Source organism: Ixodes scapularis, unplaced genomic scaffold, assembly GCF_016920785.2.
Source record: "Ixodes scapularis isolate PalLabHiFi unplaced genomic scaffold, ASM1692078v2 PGA_scaffold4__175_contigs__length_147842914, whole genome shotgun sequence".
Taxonomy (NCBI): Eukaryota; Metazoa; Arthropoda; class Arachnida; order Ixodida; family Ixodidae; genus Ixodes; species Ixodes scapularis.
Window position 1 is genome coordinate 107,665,053 of NW_024609879.1, and position 18,996 is coordinate 107,684,048.

At 46.4% G+C, this 18,996-nt stretch overlaps 1 pseudogene; it reads right to left on the bottom strand.

The window, feature by feature from the left end:
* Nucleotides 1-6,479: 6,479 nt before the first annotated feature.
* Nucleotides 6,480-8,879, bottom strand: LOC115333091 (annotated as a pseudogene).
* Nucleotides 8,880-18,996: the final 10,117 nt, after the last annotated feature.

Here is an 18,996-nt window from a genome sequence, read left to right on the forward strand (position 1 = left end):
GCTATTTTGCTCGGTCCGACATGGGCAACGAAACCAAAGTACTAGCTAAGGCGCTGGAGGATCTTCGCCGCGAGCTGCGTGCAGACTTGCGCAGTTTGAAAGAAAGCGTGAAGTTCTGTAGTGACACGTGCGATGGAGTGAAGGTCATAAGGGACGACATGAAAGAACTGCGTAAAGAAATACTAGACCTTACGAAACGGAACCAGGAACTCGATGCTGAAAACTGCAGGCTAGGCGCCAGAGTAGAAGAATTAGAGCAGTACCAAAGATCGAACAATCTCGAAATCAAGGGGGTACCAAGCGAGGGCGATGTGACTGATGTTATCAAGAGAATCGGCGCCCTTCTTGATGAACCAGTGGCGGATGCGGACATTGACATCTGCCACCGCGTCGCCACTTTTATGCCAGATCAAAAGAACATAATTGTTCGCTTCGTCCAGCGCTCAAAAAGGAACACAATTTTGGAAAAGGCCAAAAAAAAACGGATCACTACTGCATCCCTCGAGTTTGGCGGAGCCGAGTCACCGGTTTATGTAAACGAACACTTGACAGGCTTGAACAAAAAACTGCTGGGAACGGCTATCGCGCAGAAAAGAAGGGTTGGGTGGAAGTTTGTGTGGTGCTCTGGTGGCAAAATATTTGCGCGTAAAGATACGACGTCAGATGTACTTAAAATTACTTGCCTGGTTGATGTTGAAAAAATTAGGAATTAGCGTAGAATATTTCGATGACTGCTGTATTTTTGTATAACTTCATAATTCTCGATGGCGGTGCAAAATTGCTTTTACCACCCTCACGAAGTGAATGCGTTGTTTGGAAAAACTGATAAGAAATGTCTCAAATTTTTTCACCTTAACGTTAGGTCAGCGCGATCTAAAACCGATGACCTCTTTTTACTTTTTAACACGTTTGAACCAATGTTCGATATCATCATGCTCACTGAAACCTGGTACAGCGATGACAGCGATGTTTTTCTTTTACCGGGATATGAACACTTTTATCTGAACCGCAAACAAAACCGTGGTGGTGGTGTATCCATCTTGATATCAAACACAGGTTTTGAGATTGTATCCGAATACTCAGCCATTACAGATCATTACGAAGTACTATGCATACGTAAAAACCTTGAAGTGTATTGTGTTGTTTACCGCCCACCAAATGGAAATGTGTCCCAGTTCTTTGAATTTCTAGAAAAGTTGCTTAGCTCTATGACTGAAGTTAAATGCAATTTCATCCTTGGAGGCGACCTAAATATTGATTTTCTTGATCTATCACGTAATCAGTCGGAGTTATCTTTATTACTGTCTGCACATAATCTTCAGAATGTCATATCTCTTCCCACGCGTATAACAGCGTCATGTTCCTCCTTGCTTGACATGTTTATTACCAATCACGATAGCTCAAATATTACTGCTGGAGTAATGTGTTTAGATTTGAGTGATCATTTGCCCATAATCATGCTGAATCATAAACATAACGCTACAGCTAAAACGAAGGTCAATAAACTTCAACCCACCAGATACATTAGAAGCATTAACGATAAAACGTTGCAGGCGTTTAGAAGAAACGTTGAGAGCGCGAACTGGAGCAGTATAATAGGCATAAAGGATATAAATAAAGCTTACGACAAATTTATTGAGGTTTTTAAAAGTATTTATACGTCCTCATTTCCATTAAGATTGGTTAGAACCGATAGACGTGCCCGGAAACCCTGGGTTACTAAAGATCACTTAAAATCAATGCGTGCCAAAGATCGCTTATATAAAGCATTTTTAAAATCGCGAGACTTGGTCAAACTAGCAGAATTTAAGTTACTGAGAAACCACCTGAACGCAGATTTGAGGCGTGCAAAGCGAAACTATTATAACCAACTTTTTCATTTTGAATGTATGAAGCATCCTGACTTGCTTTGGAAAAGACTTAATGCTCTCTTGGGCAAAAATACTAACAATGATAGAATAGAAAAATTAGTTATTGATGGGATGGAAAAGTGCGGTTCTGAACTATCAGATGCTTTTAATCGTTATTTTGTGAACGTTGGGTCTAGTACCTACTGCAGTGATGCAGCACAAAATATACCTAGAGTTTGTGATACTATATTTTTTTATCCTACCGATGAATATGAAGTTTTTTCGACGATAAATCATTTACGCAACAATCACAGTTGCGATGCTGATAGTATAAACATTAAACCCGTGAAATTTGTTGTCGACCTCATTGTGCCTTGTTTAACACATATTTATAACCTTGCTCTTTCGTCGGGTGTGTTTCCCACAGGCATGAAAACAGCAAAAGTAACAGTACTGTTTAAGGCAGGAGATAGAAATAGTATGGGGAACTATCGTCCAATATCCATTCTTCCTATTTTTTCAAAAGCCTTAGAAAAGCTTATGCACTCAAGGATCACAAATTTCTCAGATCATCATAATGTATTAATAGAATCTCAGTTTGGGTTTAGAAAATTTAGGTCTACCGAGTCTGCCCTTTTGCACCAAAAAGAAATTATTTTAGATACTTTAGAAAAAAAGTTAACAACGATTGGCGTTTTCCTTGACTTTAGTAAAGCGTTTGATTGCATCAACCATGGTATACTTTTAGACAAGCTATTTTCGTATGGCTTTCGGGGAGTTTCATTTTCATTGTTAAGGTCATATTTTGAGAACCGTTGCCAATATGTTTCCATAAACGAGCATAGGTCCTCTTTGCTTAACATTAATTGCGGTGTTCCCCAGGGAAGCATTCTAGGTCCCCTTTTATTTCTTTTTTATATAAACGATATAGTTGCTATTGACTCTGATGTAGATTTTATTATTTATGCAGATGATACAAGTATGATCATTTCTGATTCAAATAGTGAACGTCTTATCAGCAAAACAAATAATGTCCTTTCAAAATTAAAAACCTGGTGCATAAACAATTCCCTTCATATAAATGCTAGCAAGAGCAAGGCTATAATATTCCAACTACATTCCAGAACTCAAGCAACCTCATCCTCTCTTCTGAAATATGGCACTGATATTATTCAATATGTTGAAAATGTAAAAACTCTTGGTGTATTTTTTTCTTATAACATGTCTTGGAACGACCATATTAGACACGTTCGCACTAAACTTTCTAGAATAGTGGGTGTGTTAAATAAATATAGAAACATTTTACCCACAAGTGTCAAAATTCAACTTTTTAAATCACTATTCTATCCCATCTTATGCTACGCGCACCTAGTGTGGGGGTCTACCGGCACAACGAACTTAAACTTGCTTCGAATATTGCAAAAAAAAGCTCTACGAGCCATAGCTAATGTCTCTTCAACCTCTCCATCCTTGCCACTGTTTGAGAAGTACTCCATACTTGACGTTTCAAAAATGTATCCACAACGATTAATATTAACATTCCAGTCTGCCATGAAAGGTAAATATGATACTTTTCTCGCTATTGCGGACCTTCATTTGCACGATTCCATTCGTCAAACACGTCAGATACATCCATGGCATATACCACAATCACGAACTAACTTTGGACGTCAAAGAATTAAACATGCACTTCCCGAGCTACTAAATCATATCGCATCATTAGGAATTGATGTTATGTCAGTGGGCAGAAATGATATCTCTTGCATTGTATAATACTTAAAACATACCTTCTATTGTTTTGTTTTTTTTGTTTTTTTTCTGTGTTAGTGTTGCTTGCCTTGTAGGGGTACCAAAGGGCCGGTCAAGCTGCAAATAGCAGCTTTTTTCCTTTGGTTTTCCCCCATCGTTGATGGAAATAAAGAAATGTTTCAATGTTTCAATGCTCCCCTAGGGGACCAGTGGTTATGGCTGCGTATTTGGTCCCTTGAGAGAGCAAGTCACGCTCCTTTTTTTTTTTCTTCTTAAAGTTTATGAAAGATAAACACCATTTCAGCCGTGACCGCAGATGTATTGAAATTAAGCAAATAATAATTATCACATAAATACACTTACCGTAATTCGTCGCCGCTTTAGTGGGGACGGTGGGATCTCATCGCGCGGTGCAATGGAAGGAATAATGTCCTTCCTCAACCGGGGTCGCTTCGCACCTGAGCCCAGACTCCGGCTAACCTGAAGGTGCTGTTCAAAGTCTTCTGACCGAAAGTGTAGCGAACAAATTCGCCGCCGAGAGCTCTACCCAAGACAATGCTGTTCAGCCAACGACTTCGCAATGCTTCATCTCTTGGGAGTACGTGAAAACTAGCGTCGTCCAAACCATCACGGGTCTCCAGTCAACCGTTTGAACAGCTTTCTACAGCGCACACATTTGGCATGACTACCGCTTTGCAGAATCCTCCGAGTGCCGTGTTCCCAAAGTAAACACTACACCGACATCTGAATGCAAGACCAAACGTCTCCAGCGTGTTCCGCGCTGTGTTCTTTTTTTAAATTTATTTTGTTTTTGCCCATAGTTGCTTGTTGCCCGTTTCACGTCCAGCGTAGCAAAGAAAAAAGTGATCCCGTTTTATTTACAGTTATCATTTCTGGTCGGATTTATACTTTTCATGGTTATTCAAGTGGAAATCGGAAGTGTTCATCAAAATCGCGAACCAAAACGTGACCGAGGGCACGTCTCTCGTTTCGACCGATCCCGGACGCGTCTCTCGTGACGTCGCGCTTCTAGTTCCATCAACGTCACGCGAACTGCGCCTCTTCCGGCTGGTCCCCCAACTCCCGGGACGTCGCCGCAATTGATCCCGGTACGACTATTGTCGCGACTGTTTAATTGATTTGCGGGGCACACAAACGCGCGCCGGTTTCGACTGAAATTGGGGCAACGTTGCTTGGGGTGTGCCTGGAACCCAGTTCGATCTCCAAAAAAAAAATATCCGAAATTGCCTTCATTGCCAGTTAAAGGGCAACTCCGCTCATTTCCGAAGATTTTGGAATAATGAGTGATTTCGCGTTAAAAATCCCTAGTAAAATACACTACGTCATTTGCTTCCCGAAAAATGGGATATATATTTTTAATACTAATTTTAAACATGAGCAGAAATCGAAACCGAAACTTCGGCTCCGTCCAGAAAAATTGGCCTCGGGCCATCAAGGACGAGGCTATTACCTGATACAAGATATCACGTGATCTTCTACGCAACAACGGGCGGGATTGGGGCGGGCGTGTGCCAGGCGCAAGTGTCGTCTGTACCTCACTCTTAACGTTTTGGTGTGTACGACATACGACGATAGAGAGTTTTAGACTAGCGCACACTAAAGCTTTACGTATGCAAAGAATAGCGTCGTCGCCACCGCGCATGCGCCGAACGCTAACCACGACTCTAAGCTTTGCGCACGCTATTTTAGCGTACGCTATTTTTCGGAAATTGCGTGCGTACGCAAAGAGTCTTTGCCCTCCTCCTCCGAGGATTCGTGAAGAGAAGTTGCCTAAAGCCAAGACGAGCACAGTTAAAAAATGGCGGCCCCCAGGACCATGGTAAAGTGAACTGGAGGAGGAGTAGTGAGCTCAGCGAGCGCTGACGGCGTCCGCTCTTCATCGTTTATAGTCTGAACGAAGTCTCGCGTTATAAACGATGGCTCAAAATGAAGCTCACACACCGAACACGTTTTGTCTAGTAGGTTATCCTGGCGCTGCAAGTTCCGTTCCCAAACTTTTCTTTGTTCTTCCTCTTAAGGTACTGAGAACAGCGACGGCTGCTAACCTTTCCGCCACTGATAGCCCCTCTGGCACCCCGGAGTGAAGCAGTGGCGTTGTCGACGTCGATTCGGCATGGCACTTCAATGGACATAAACGACAGCGGACACGGGTAACACGGGGTAAAGAGCGGTTCAGAGTGGGGGCTACTTCGAGCAGCCAAGAACGCAAGCCAACTCTGCTCGCCCAGGGCCTTTGGAACGCTCGGAAGCGGTAGGATCCTACAGCAACTACGTCCGCAGCGCCACCGCGTACATCCGGGACCTTCCCACACGCGCGCTTTACAGCAATGCATGGCGCGCCTCGGCCCGTGATCTCACTACCCCTCCTCTAGTTCACTTTAACCATGGCTACAGAGAACTATAGAATAGGGGGGTAGTGGAAAAAGCGGCGGCCTCCGCGTGAGCGCTTCGTGTAGAATCTACCAGGTGGCGCAGGCGCTCCATCCCCGAGCACCTGTGCCAGCGGCGAGCCCGTTCCAAGCGTAGCTGGTTTTGACCTTAGGGGTTCACTACTGTGGCCTATGTGTGCTTTATGGGTGCTGCAACGCCTATGATTAGTGTTTAAAGTTTACTCGCGCAATGTAGCGATTTTCTGTCTTCGGTGCGATGTAGTGTTTGCTCTGGCTGGCTGGCTAGCAGACGCTTCTGCATACGGGCCCGCCTACCTGCCTAGCCTTGCGAGGCACGCCGAGTATCTCGTCTTTTTGCTAATAAATACATTATTATTCTGCTCCGATTTTCAGTTATATGTCACAATAAATGCGTGTACCGCTCGCCTTTATTAAAGAAGGTTCATTGCGAAAAATATTTGTTCAAAAGCTACACTTCGATTTGGAATGTGCTGAACGCAGGAAAAGTAAGTCAAATACGCGTAATCGTTGCGGCACTTTTTGTGGCCCTATTTCGGGAGCGTGCAATATGCGCAGATCTTTTTAAACAGAAACCTTTGCAAACACGGTTTGTTTCACAAAGCATATGGTGCAAGACAAATCTAGCTTTCCAAAGCTATACCATTCAATTTTTTTTACACAAATTACGAATGCACAACGCCATGAACTATTGTCTACTGACCTGTAAACTTCCAAAACAACCAATGTACAGCGGCTCATTTTCAGATACTTTGAAGCTCCACGCCTGTTAGCTCTCGCACGGTTTAGGGACTTGACAAAAAAAATGTTAACGTGTAGTGACAAAAAGCTATAATTTGAGCCGTCAATGACTGGGAAGGGTGATCACATCCAACAGTGTCAACCTGTTGCTGTAGTACGAGGGCGACTAGGTCCATTACACTCTCATGATGAAGTTCTTGCGTACTAAAACAGCTAGCAAACGAATTTTCCAGCTTCTGAATGAATTTGAACAGGTATCCAGAGGGGCGCAGCAAACCACGTTTATCCCGTAGCCTCGTGTAATTAGCTGCCTTAGGCAACTCAACAAACTCTCCCTTAGGCAACTCAACAGACTCTTCCATGACAGTTGTTGCAGTTTGCCTTGAGGACGAGTTTCCTGGCCACATAGCCGCAAAAGTGGTATATCAGCCGCTCGTCACTTTTGGCTGAGACGCATGCAGCGTGGTCTGGAGCTACGTCATGCAGCTACTGAATGTGATGCTCTGCGCTAGATAGGTCCCCATCTTCAAGTAACTTTTGTATTAAATCATCTTTGCCTGGCTTGGTGTGCCCTGTGCTTGGTTCAATGAGCGCCGTCAAAACTCCTGTCTCGGTATTGCCATTTGATACAGCCCTGGCAAGCCCATAAAAGCTTAAGCAGGAAATAGTGACCAGGAACTGCCGGGGAGTTTGATGCTTATTACACCCAGAGGACTGCCTTGCTGTACCAAAGAGATTTTCAACAGGGTCCTGACTAAGTTTGGAAGTCATAACATACTCATAGTTTACTTGCTGCGTCAGGTAGTTGAGCAAGGACATAACACTTGAAGTAGTGACCCTTAAGCCAACTGCAGTAGACGTAGACAGAAAGCCACCCTGTCCACCCGCGTGAAGCTCCCATTCTGTTAGGTACGCCAGAAGGAACAGCAGCTGCCCCTCTTCATCAGATCCAGGCCGGAGGGCTTTGCGAGGAAACCGGGACGTCATGATTCGAACGAAGTCCCGAATAATCCTGCAATAAAAAAACACTATAGATCTCTCTTAATGTCTTTTTAATTTGTAGACAGCAATAATTAAATAAGATTAGGTGTATGCTTTTTTCCAGCTTCTTTTTGGATTACATGATGGAATTCTTCAAGAAAAAAAAAACATGACAGAACTCAAACATCCCTCAAAAACCGAAGACTAAGGAAAGGCAGACATAAGGCACGACAAACGTTGCATGTGTCTTGTGTGTGCTAATTCTCAGCAATATTCAAGCGGCAAAATTTGTGAAGAAATCAACTTACCCAAAGAAAATCACCACAGGTTCTATGCTCCCGTTTCTGGCTTCCAGTTCAGTCCTGTGAAAGCGAAGCCCGTTCAAAACTGTGTTCCCAAATAGCTGAAAAGCATAGCTAACACATCTCAAAATTGTTCGGGTTGATGTGGCAACGCGTGATCCCAGGCATGGCTTGAAGTGTGATATTGGAACCGTCAAGTTGTAATGCCGCTCGCGCAGGACGAAGCGAGACCTTAAATGTACAACAAACAAAAAGGTTCCACTTTATTACAGACACTTTAAGATGCTGTGTATATATAGTCCAATATTGCTTGCTGCAAGCACTCTGAACACTAATGAAGTAAAAAAAGCTGCGTTATTAGCTTATTAAATGCTGCGCAGTGTTAAAACTCTGCTTCAGCAGTCCATTCCTCAGGCATTTCAACAAGTGCAGAAAGTCCGATACGAAATGAAGTGAGCGGAAGCGTCAACTCGGTGCTGTACCTTGCACTTGGTAAACGTTGGAGTGGCTCGGATGCCCATGAGCGACCACATGTTCCTATTGCACGCTGACCCATCACAGGTGATGAAGTCCACAAATAACCACGCTCGTTCTGCAAGGATCACTGCCTCAGTCATGAGTTTTGCCAGCAAGCTCCCTTTCACATTTTTATGTGTGGCAAATACAGCAAGAATCTGGGTCCAGCTACCAGCAAATTACACAAAAACAACTGTCATTCCGTGGTCAGAAACGATATCCTTGTCGTTGTTGGGAGTACAAGAACCTAAATCAAGAAATCCTTCAATGTGAGCACCAGATCTCACACCCAGGTTCTCTGAAAGTTTCATTTCGTCTAGTAAGAGGCCATCATGTCTTTTGAACACATCCATAGTGCTAGTCTTGTCTTTTAGGACACTGAACACTTTCGTGTTGAAACCAAACCCTGATCTGTACAACCTGAGGTAGTTTAGTAGCGTGGCTTTTGTTGGCAAAACAAGGATCTGTCGCTTGCGTAGATCTTCATAAAATCTAGGCCCTTTCATTTTCATGATTATTCACTCGAGAATCCAGTTTTTTTAATAAGTCGGGGGTCTGCATGCCTTTGCTCTTGGCTGCTGCAAAAATATGAACGGCTGCTTCATTCTGTTTTGGTGACAGGCTTTCAATTCTAGCTCTGAAAGCTTCATCACTGACACGCGAGTTCTCTTCTTGCATTTTGCGAAGCTGCTGTTGAAGTGTAGACACACGAAAGAAGAGACGCCTTGTTTTTTGCCGTGACAGCTTCAGACACTTTCGGAGATTCCGTTTCACCGGATTCCAGGCCTTAAGACGGGATCCTCTCGTCCGTAGCACTTTCCACAGATACCGGCAGGCCACGCAGATGGTACCTAGAAAAGATCAAGGGATATAAATGTGACAATGACTATGTACGAAATAATGACAAAAAAAAAACTAGTTTTTATTATTGTCTAGCAACAAGCAAAGTGGCTTTTCAGCAGCAGATTACATGACACCATAATAGTAAGTTGGGCTAGCTGGTCTCTTACCACGGACTACACGCGTCGAAAATCCAGAACAAAATAAAGAACCTAGGAGTTGTTTTCTTTTTTCCGTCAATGTCTTTCGGCACTTTGAATGGCTTGCAGGCCCGCGAACTCGTTAGGTTCTGTTACGTTCAGTTTGGACTTCTCGTCTCGATCAGTGACATCTCACGAATTTTGCTCGTCGACAACGCGACGAGACAAGCGCATTTTCTTGGTGGTTTCTGTCGGGCACTCAACAGGGCATTTTCTCTCCGGCCTTTCCTGACGAACTTCTTTGGAAAGATAGGCTGGCAAGTCGTGCAGAAGAGTCGGCACCGCGTCAGCGGTAAATACGGGTTTGCCTCGAGGCATCCTGACCTCCTGACCAGCAATTACATGCACATAACCACGCAAAATAAACTGTGCCTCCAAATGTCTCTCACACCGCTGATGGTTTTGATAAGGGCTTATCCTTACCGTGTAGATTTCCCACTGCTTACATCGAGCATCGTCTTTCGGCACGCCGAAAAGCGACAATGTGCGCCCATTCAGTTGACAAAAACCAGGGTATTGAACCGAACCCGAACCTTGAACTGAAAACCGGAAAAAAAACGTTATTTTCGTGCGAACCGGAGTTTAACCAGAACGAAATTAATTTTTTCGCTCCGGAGCGAAACCGATGTGTTTTTCATGCGGTTTTCGGCTCATACGCGTAGTCAGGTCGTGTGAAAAGTGCGTGGTAAAAAACACAGTAACCTAAAATGTAAACGCAAAACGCAAAAAAAGAGAATTATTTTCGCGCAAACCGGAGTTGAACCGGACCGAAATAATTATTTTTTCGTTTATAGGCAAAACTGATAAATTATTTTTGCGGTGTTTCGTTCATTTGGGAAGTAAAAAAGTGAGCAAAGTAGGTAGCGGAAAGCTTTGTAAAGTTCTATTATCAGGTTTTTTCATAACGGTCAGGTTTGTCATCGAAAAACCGCATGTTCTCGTTGAAGCTCGACTGCGCCTCGCCACTGTACCGCTCCCTGCTTGGAATCAACGTGCAGTATGCTGAACAGGGAAGGTCGGTGTAACAGCCATTGACCACGAGCAGGCACGTAGACAGGATTTTTTTTCGGGGGAGGGGGGGCGCCCATGACAAAATGCTATAAGAGGGGGAGGAGGGAGAGGAGGCCCCAGCAAAATGGAAGATTTCGGGGGGGGGGGGGGGGGGGCCGGGCCCCATGGCCCCCCCTCCCCCCTTGGCTACGTGCCTCACCATAAAGGCCTGTTCACACATGCAGCGGAGCGCTGCAAGCATAGCGCTTACCTCGCGCTAAGCGCGTGCTGACGGGAGCGTTCACCAGCTTTGTATCCCATCGTCAAAACTGTTGCTCATGGCAGACGATAAGTAGCTGACGGCACGTGAGGAACGCTACATCAGCGCTTCGCTGCATGTGAGAACCGGCCATAAGAGAACTCTTTGAAAGGCACACGGGGCAACATATGAGGCCAGAGGTGATAGATGCACTCTCTCGCTTCATTCTGGACATCAGCCACGTATACAGCGTCACACAGACAACGGTGCCAACATGGTGAAAGCTGTGCGTCTCCTCGGTGAAATGAACAAGGAATGTTCTGACTCCGAAAAAGGGGTCGACCACAGCTACCCTGAAGTTGGGTCGCACGCTCTGCAATCTCTACTGAAGAATCCTGAGAGCGGACTCTCTGATGATTCTGGCTTGCTATAAGGGATGAGGTGCGCCGCTCATACGCTGCATGTGGCAATTAGTGAGGCCTTGAAAGGCTCAGGCTGCGGGCACAATATTTAAGAAAGCCGTGCGCTTGTTAAGAGACTACGTGTCCAATCTGTTGTTCTCGATCAGAAAGCTAGGGTTGAAGAAACCAGTGCTTGATTGTCCAACGCGGTGGATGTCCAGGCTGCATATGCTCACCAGGCTACCTGAGCTAAGAGGCTTCACTAGGCGGTTCCTTTTAAAAGAAGAGAGCTCCAGGTGGACTGAAGATGTATGGGCGGAAGTCGAAATGCTCGCAGTATCGCTTCTCCCGGCAGAAGTGGTGACAAAGACATTGCAGAAGGAACAGCTGTTGAAGATTTCTATGGAGCATGGCTGGGATGTTCCATGGACACTTCCAAGATATTATCGCCGTTAGCAAAGGCATTGGTTCAGTCAATGAAAAAGAGGGAGCGACAACTTCTTGACACGGATGCCTTCTGTGCATCAGTGTACGTGAATCAACGCTACCGCCTTCTTCTCACCCCTGAGCAGAAGTACCCGGCCACGTTCCATTTGACAAAGACTTAGAGCCAGATAACAGCTCTACAATGCGAGCAAGATTCTATCTACCCTTTCTTTTGAAACGTCGGCGGCTTCAGAAGATCCGGAAGACGCCCTGGAAGCGCTCCTCAATTAAAGAGAAGTGGAGGCTGGCGTGTACGTTCGAGATTCCAGTAGCCCACCGATATAGCATGCCTCCTGGAAATCCTAGACAAGGAGCCGAGGCTTTCAAGGGACGCTAACGTGTTGCAGTTTTGGGAGAAAAGGGAACGCCATCCAGAACTCTACGCATTGGCGCAAGTAGCCCTGGAAGTAATTGCGACCCAGGTCAGCATGGAGCGAGCCTGTTCTGTACTGAAGTTTATCTTATCGCCTCAGAGGTGCCGTCTTTCCCCGCATATGCTTGACGACGCCCAGCTTTTTCGGTCAGCTGCCTGACATTGAACTGCGTTTTCACCCACTTCCCGAGGTGCCCCAGCACTTGCACGTTCGTTCCACACAGTATGTGAGCGTTTGTTTTTTATATGTTTTATAAAATATACATAGTTTGTCTTTTGCTGTCGTCAATTGTTTTTGTAGAATATGAGTACGAACCGGTTCGAACCGGTTTGAACCTTTATTTTTTCACTCCGGAGTTGAACCGGAGCTGAACCGTTTTGCCTGAACAGGAACGAAAACCGGAACAAAAGCATTTCGATTCGACACCCTGACAAAAACTATGGTCTTGCATCCTGGCGCGTAGCAGTGAGCATCCGTCTTCTTTCTCTTCGTTTACATTGCTTAGCAACAAGCCCCTAACCCACGAATAATCACTGTGCCAAGCACTTCACGTTCACAAAAACAGAAGTATGTAAAATTAGATGTTTTCATTTGTGTGCATCTCACAGTAGTCAAAAGGTAATACACTACTTTGAGATCAGGAATGCCTACTCAATTTAGACCAGAGAAAGTGCTTACCTTCCCCTTCGTCTGCTCCAAGACAGGCTTCGCTGTAGACGTCGCTGTTGACCACTCTCATGGTGTTTTTCATCTTGTCATTCAGCTTTTAAGCAGTCTCGTGATATGTGCCTCGATCCATTGCCTCTGTACAAAGCAGTGTGACGTCAACTTCTTCAACAACACTTTTTGCCTCACCAAGGGTGCAAACTTTCTTGGGGTTTCTTTCCTTCCCATTAAGGTGCAGCGAGCCACAATTCCATTCTTGTCATCTGAGGTGAAACACAGCATTTGTTTATGAAAAACTTCAAATGTTTTTTTTGTGGAAACTCTAGCAGTCCTTGTTTACGCCGTACGGATTGCTAAGGCAACGCCGTCCACGCACAGTTTGTCTCAATACTACTACCGTTCAGGCTCGGGTGGCGAGCTCAAATAATCTGGCATGACATACGACATGCGTTGACAAAAAATACTAAGCACAAATAAATCTAGAAATGTCTCTACAACGTCAACAACGAGCGCACGCCACACAACGCAATGTCGAAAACACGGAGAGCCTGGCGGCTTTTGCCCACAAAGCTTCTGTACATGCGCTTCCTGCCATGTTCGTAAACAGAGCCGCGCCGCGTGTGGGTCTATATCTTTCACCCCCCCCCCCCCCCCCATATTTTTCCGGTTTTTATTTTATTTGGAGGGGTGTACTTTGTGGGGTTTCTTAACTTCATTGCCAGGGTCTCAAAAGAAAAAAAAAGATCCATATAGAATTAGGGTTTTCGTGCTGTAAAGGAAGACTTTGGGGAATCAAAGAGTGCCAATCCTCCTTTTGCACTGGTCAATGCGCATGACAGCGCGACAACACTCAACTTTACCAAAATAATAAAAAAAAAATACGACAAAGGGCAGAGGGGGGGGGGGGGGGGGGGTATGCCCTCGTGAATAAAAATGTAAGGCTTTACAAGGAATCTGTTACCTAAATATGTAAGAGAATTACTATAGAATTACTGCAGAAAAATGCAGCAATATGTAAATATTCCGTTACAAAATTACTGAAAAATGTCAGGAATCACAAGTAATTTCGTTACTTGTACCGGACTACGCATAAGTCTGCTCGCAGCCTACTTTGCCGGACTAGGCAATGAGCATAGCATACTCGTCCTCGGGCCTACGCTAGCTTTGGCTTCACTGCCAAAGACAATTTGTCCCGAAGTATAGGTGGGATCGGTGGCCGAGTGCGGAATGCGCAGCGCGTAACGCGTGGGGCGAAAGCTAGCGTGCAGTACCCAGTGTTCCCGGGTTCCGTCTTCACTCTTGCCGTCTCGATCTCGATGAACATCGTACCCATCGTACCGGCGTACGATCGTGTATTGATGCACGTTAAAGACCCCAGGCTAGCGGTCGTATCGCACTGTATAAATGTCTAATCTACAGCTGAGACACCGGACACCCTTTAAAGCGGAGTAACTTCCGGCTATATAAACATACACACAACACAATTATTAGGGAATCGCTAAAATGTTTGTGCTCGGCGAAAAGAGGTGCGAATACAATTCGAGTGCAAACGAATAGTTTAGACCAGCGAATTTCGTTCATACAAATTTCTCTCCACCGAAGAGACGATTGTTTTCTGCTTCCATAGCCCGCATCCACAGAAGCGTTTTATAACAAAGGCAAATACTATAGTAACTGACCGAATGAGAAATGCAGGACGTCTCTTTCCGACGCCCTGACCCCAGCACGCACTCCCCGTTGCCTTCCGAGGTGCTTTGGATGCGCGTGCGCACTCGATACTCACGAAACTCCGAGGCGCTATGAAAGGTAGGAGGATACTTGCGCTAGAGGCTGGTGAATTGAGGGACCGTGCTGCCGTTCTAGCCCTGTCAGTATCTATGAATATAGGATCTATTCACTGGACGCCATATTTGTGGGTGCTGTTTAGAGCGCATGCTCAGAATGAGCTCACATCAATAGGCTGCTAAGACCGACAACCTTGACGGTGTGGAGTGCACGTTCCAAAATAACTGTGGAAGTTCGCCATCAGCACGCGCTCAGCAATCGCGCACACAGCTATGGCCGCGAGTGAATACGCCCTATAGAACGGAATCGGCGCCCTCCGGGTTTCTGACTACATGCCCGTAATAGGCTGGGTTTGAAGCTCAGGTGAAGCAGAGTGCATAGTTCACTTTTTCACCGCCGGCCGCGCGCGCCGACACCACGTCGACTTGCATCAAGACCTCTGAAAACCGCCGTCTTCCGTTCCAGCATACAGAACCAACTCGACTCTCTGACTTCACCAACGAGGTAGAGGGGCTTAGAGCGATAAACCGGGGTTCCGGTCTGCACTCGAAAGTGACCCCCATAAGGCGGCTGCCATTGTACGCAAATTTGACCACTCGTCACATGACCAAACCAAATACGTGACGTCACAGGAAAGATGGCAGCGCCCATGCAGTGGATGGCCCCAGCTGTGCCGGAGCTTGTCGGATGCTTTGTTCGTTGTCGTTCGTCTCGGCGAGTTAATTTCAGACGCGGAAACCGTCATATGAGGTTGTATGAGGCCGGTCGAAAGCGACTTCAGAGTTCAGCGTGGTGTCTGACATAGGTATAACGTGAAAATACGGAGGAACGGTGTGCATTTCGCTGGTGACCAACGGGGATATTGCCACGAAGGAGAAAATCGGCCCTACGTTCCTCGGACATCGGATTGATTCGGACACCGCTCAGATAAATTTTAAGGCGACGTTTCTGTGCTCTCGTTGACCATCGGAACCTTCGAGATCTGCAGTGAAGCGTATGCAGAAATGGCGTGAGTCGTGCTTGGCAGCGTGCAATCGTGGTGCCGCTTCGTTCAAATGACCGAAGGCTCACTTTGGTTGTGCGGTGCACCGGAGGGCTGCCTTGACGCTTGTAGTTCCCGTGCCGTGCTAAATGATACTGTGCTGCTTCCCAAGTTGTTCCGGAGTAGACGTGCACTTTCACGGAGCACAGGTGTGTGGCGCGCCGAAGAGCTGCCTTCAAGCTGGTAGTTCCTGTGCCGTGCTTGATGCTGTGCTGCCTACTAAATTGTTCTGGCGTAGACGTGCACTTTCACGGAGCACAGATGTTGCAGTTGGTATTGATTCCACTGGTCTGTCGCACGTTTCGTCAACACCAAAGTTTCATCCACACTCGCTACGCGAATTGCAAGCTGTATGGACATTTCATCGCGCGTGTTACCTAACCTAACCTAACCTAACCTAACCTAACCTAACCTAACCTAACCTACCCAGTTCACCCGTTCACGCCGCTTTGCGATGGCAGTCTGCAGTGGCTCATTACCAGAAAAGTGGTCCCACATCCATTTCAGTTCAGCTCGTCCACGGCAGTCACCAAACCCCGAAGGAGAGGATTTATTCGGACAGAATGCCACAAAAGCAATGTAGCTTCTGTAGTGGTCAGGATAGACTCTCTTCTGTCTGTTTTCTTATATTGTCACGGATGCTTGCTCCAGTCCTATTTTCTATCAATATTTACTATTCTGGAAAGTTCCAGGCCATGCTCAGCTGTTATGGAGGTGCTGCGCACTTTACTCACAGCCCTTCACTCTGTGTGGACCCTGGCGGCTCCTCAGCCGAGTTGGCCGATGAAAAGACACCGGTGGCACATTATCCCGCGTCTTAAACCCCCGCCGAGCCGTGAACCAAGTCCTAGCCCGAGCCCGGCAGAAAAACCGCAAGACGAGCGAGTACCACAAGGACGAACCTCGGAAATACACCACGAAGAACTTGAAATCCAAGCCAGTTGCTGCTGCCAGCAAGAACTACCGGAATTAGGTCTTTTGCCAGAAAAACCGAAGCTGACTAAGCCCACAATGACAAACCTCTAGCAGCAAACCACGTCCGCTCCCACCATCGTTTGCATGCCCGTCGCGCTTCGCACTCTGATGCCCTTTCAAGCAAGGTGCATAAGACGTCGACGGCTGGATGGAACAATATGACCGTGTCAACCGCCACAGTAAGTAGATGGACACCAGCTCCTACAGAACCTATACTTCTCGTGGAAGAAACTGCCAGGCACTGGTTTGAGAACCACGAATCCTCCTTAACGTCGTGGGAAGTTAATTTGCAAGATCAAGCTGAAGTGCACGTTCATCAGCCAACATTCACGAGCGATAGCCGAAGTCCGGATTCTGTCCAGGATACGGCCCCAGTGAGAGCCTCACCACCTTCGTGGAGGATGTTTTGCGCCTGTTCGAGCACTCACGCCAACCCTGATGCTACTGAAGACAAGAAGCTAAGAATCCCATGTCCCTCATGTGAGGGACAACACCTTCAGCAGCCTTGTCCGCAACCCCACGACAACAGTCGAAGGGTTCATATTAGTGAGTCAAATCAAATTTGGGGGTTTTACGTGACAAACCTACGACGGGCATTTGGCACGCCCCAGCGGAGGACTGAGGATTAATTTCGACCACCTGGGGATTTTTTGAAGTGCAACCGAAAGCTCGGTTACACGGCGCCTTCTCCGCAATAAGCCTCCGTCATATTGCGGGCACCTCGATCGGGATTCGAACCCGCCACCTGAAGATCCGTAGGCCGGCGTTCTTGCCTCGGAGCCACCGAGGCGGCTTTATATTAGTGAGGCTTCCAACATTGAATGTACACTGCAGGCCCAAGCCTGTCACTATCAACAACTCCCCAGCGTCCCGACACTCGAGTCATCCAGCTGCAACTTCGACGCCAGCCCCCCAGGCATTCGTGACATCATTCACAACGGTGTCCGGGAGGAGATAAGGAAGCTAGTTCCTGCCATCAGTTGGCCGGCTTTTATTTTGGTTGCCGAGATTGTTTCAGAAGAGGTTCGACAGGCATTTCAACCGGAGACTTCTTCGAGCGAAGCGACATCTGACGAACCGAGGGCGACTTATGCCACAAAGTCACAACTATTCAATGCCAATTCGACGAGACACCCCAACGCCGAAGCATTCCCGACATTGGGAAGAACCAGTGTAGGTCCGCGCTGAACAAAGCACATTGAGGAAAACGGAGGTACTGCGAATGGCCGAACGAAAACCATTCTGCTACCACTGTATGAGGCCGACCATGTCTACTGGAGGTGCCCGTACCAATGAATTGGCCTGCAAGGGTTCGTGCCGAACGACCCCCGACCACGTCTCGACGAGCGTCCGCGGAAGATTGAGGATTATCTTCAGCGGTCTTTGTCCCTGGTGCCGACATTACCCCGAAGCTCGTGATCCACTTCATCTGGACGGGAGGTAAGCACAACAAAGCAGGTGAGCGGCAATGCAAGGACAGTTGATCTGGTGTCGGCTGTCGTCCAAGGACAATACCTAATAATTTGCTGACACTAATTATCTGTGTTCACGCCACGAAGCACAGAATTTCTAACTTTGAGGGAGAATGCCGCTGAGTGACTTGAAGAAATAGAATGGTTGGTTGCTCTCAAAAGTGGACTGCAAGAATCATCAGGCTTCACTTTGCCACACGAGACTTACACAATTTGCAGTGGTGGCGGGATGCAGAATGAATTGCCATTACGAAATGGAAGTCAAATGGCTTGTATAGCAAACAAACATTGTTGTCAGCCTTCAGGTTAACGGTACAGCAAAAAGCACAGTCACATAACCAACACAAGCCCGAGCTTGCGGCATTTATGCAGAGAACTACCAGGAAATTTTTGCGGATTAGAAGCCAGCTCTGCAGCTTCAGTGCATCAGATGTCAGTGGCCGCACATGACGTATGATTACAAGACGGCATCAGTCGGTCAAGGTTGCTACTCGACCAAACTGAACACCGACGTGCCCGTGACGTCATCCGACAAGGTGCACAGGTACTACGACTGAACGACTGACAGGAGACTGTCGCAGAAAGAACTCGTCTTGGAACCATTAACTAAGAATCAATAATTATGTAATCCAGTGGAAATAAACATATTTGATATACTAACCAGATAAACATATTTCCAATTGCCTTTACGCCTTGGAAGTCTATATACCAAGAATTGTGTTCACCGCACGCGCAGGTCCTTTTGAGGACACTCGTATCTCTGACCCCTCAATATTAATTGATGGGACGTACCAGACTGGCAGACTTGGTGCATTGGGCTGCACTTGTTCCACTTCTTCTGAACATGTGGCGCATCCGAAAACCAATTCCAGTGATGTGAAAATGTTATTTATTAATTTATTCCCTCCTGTGGTCTTCGTAGGCATTGCAGAGAGGAT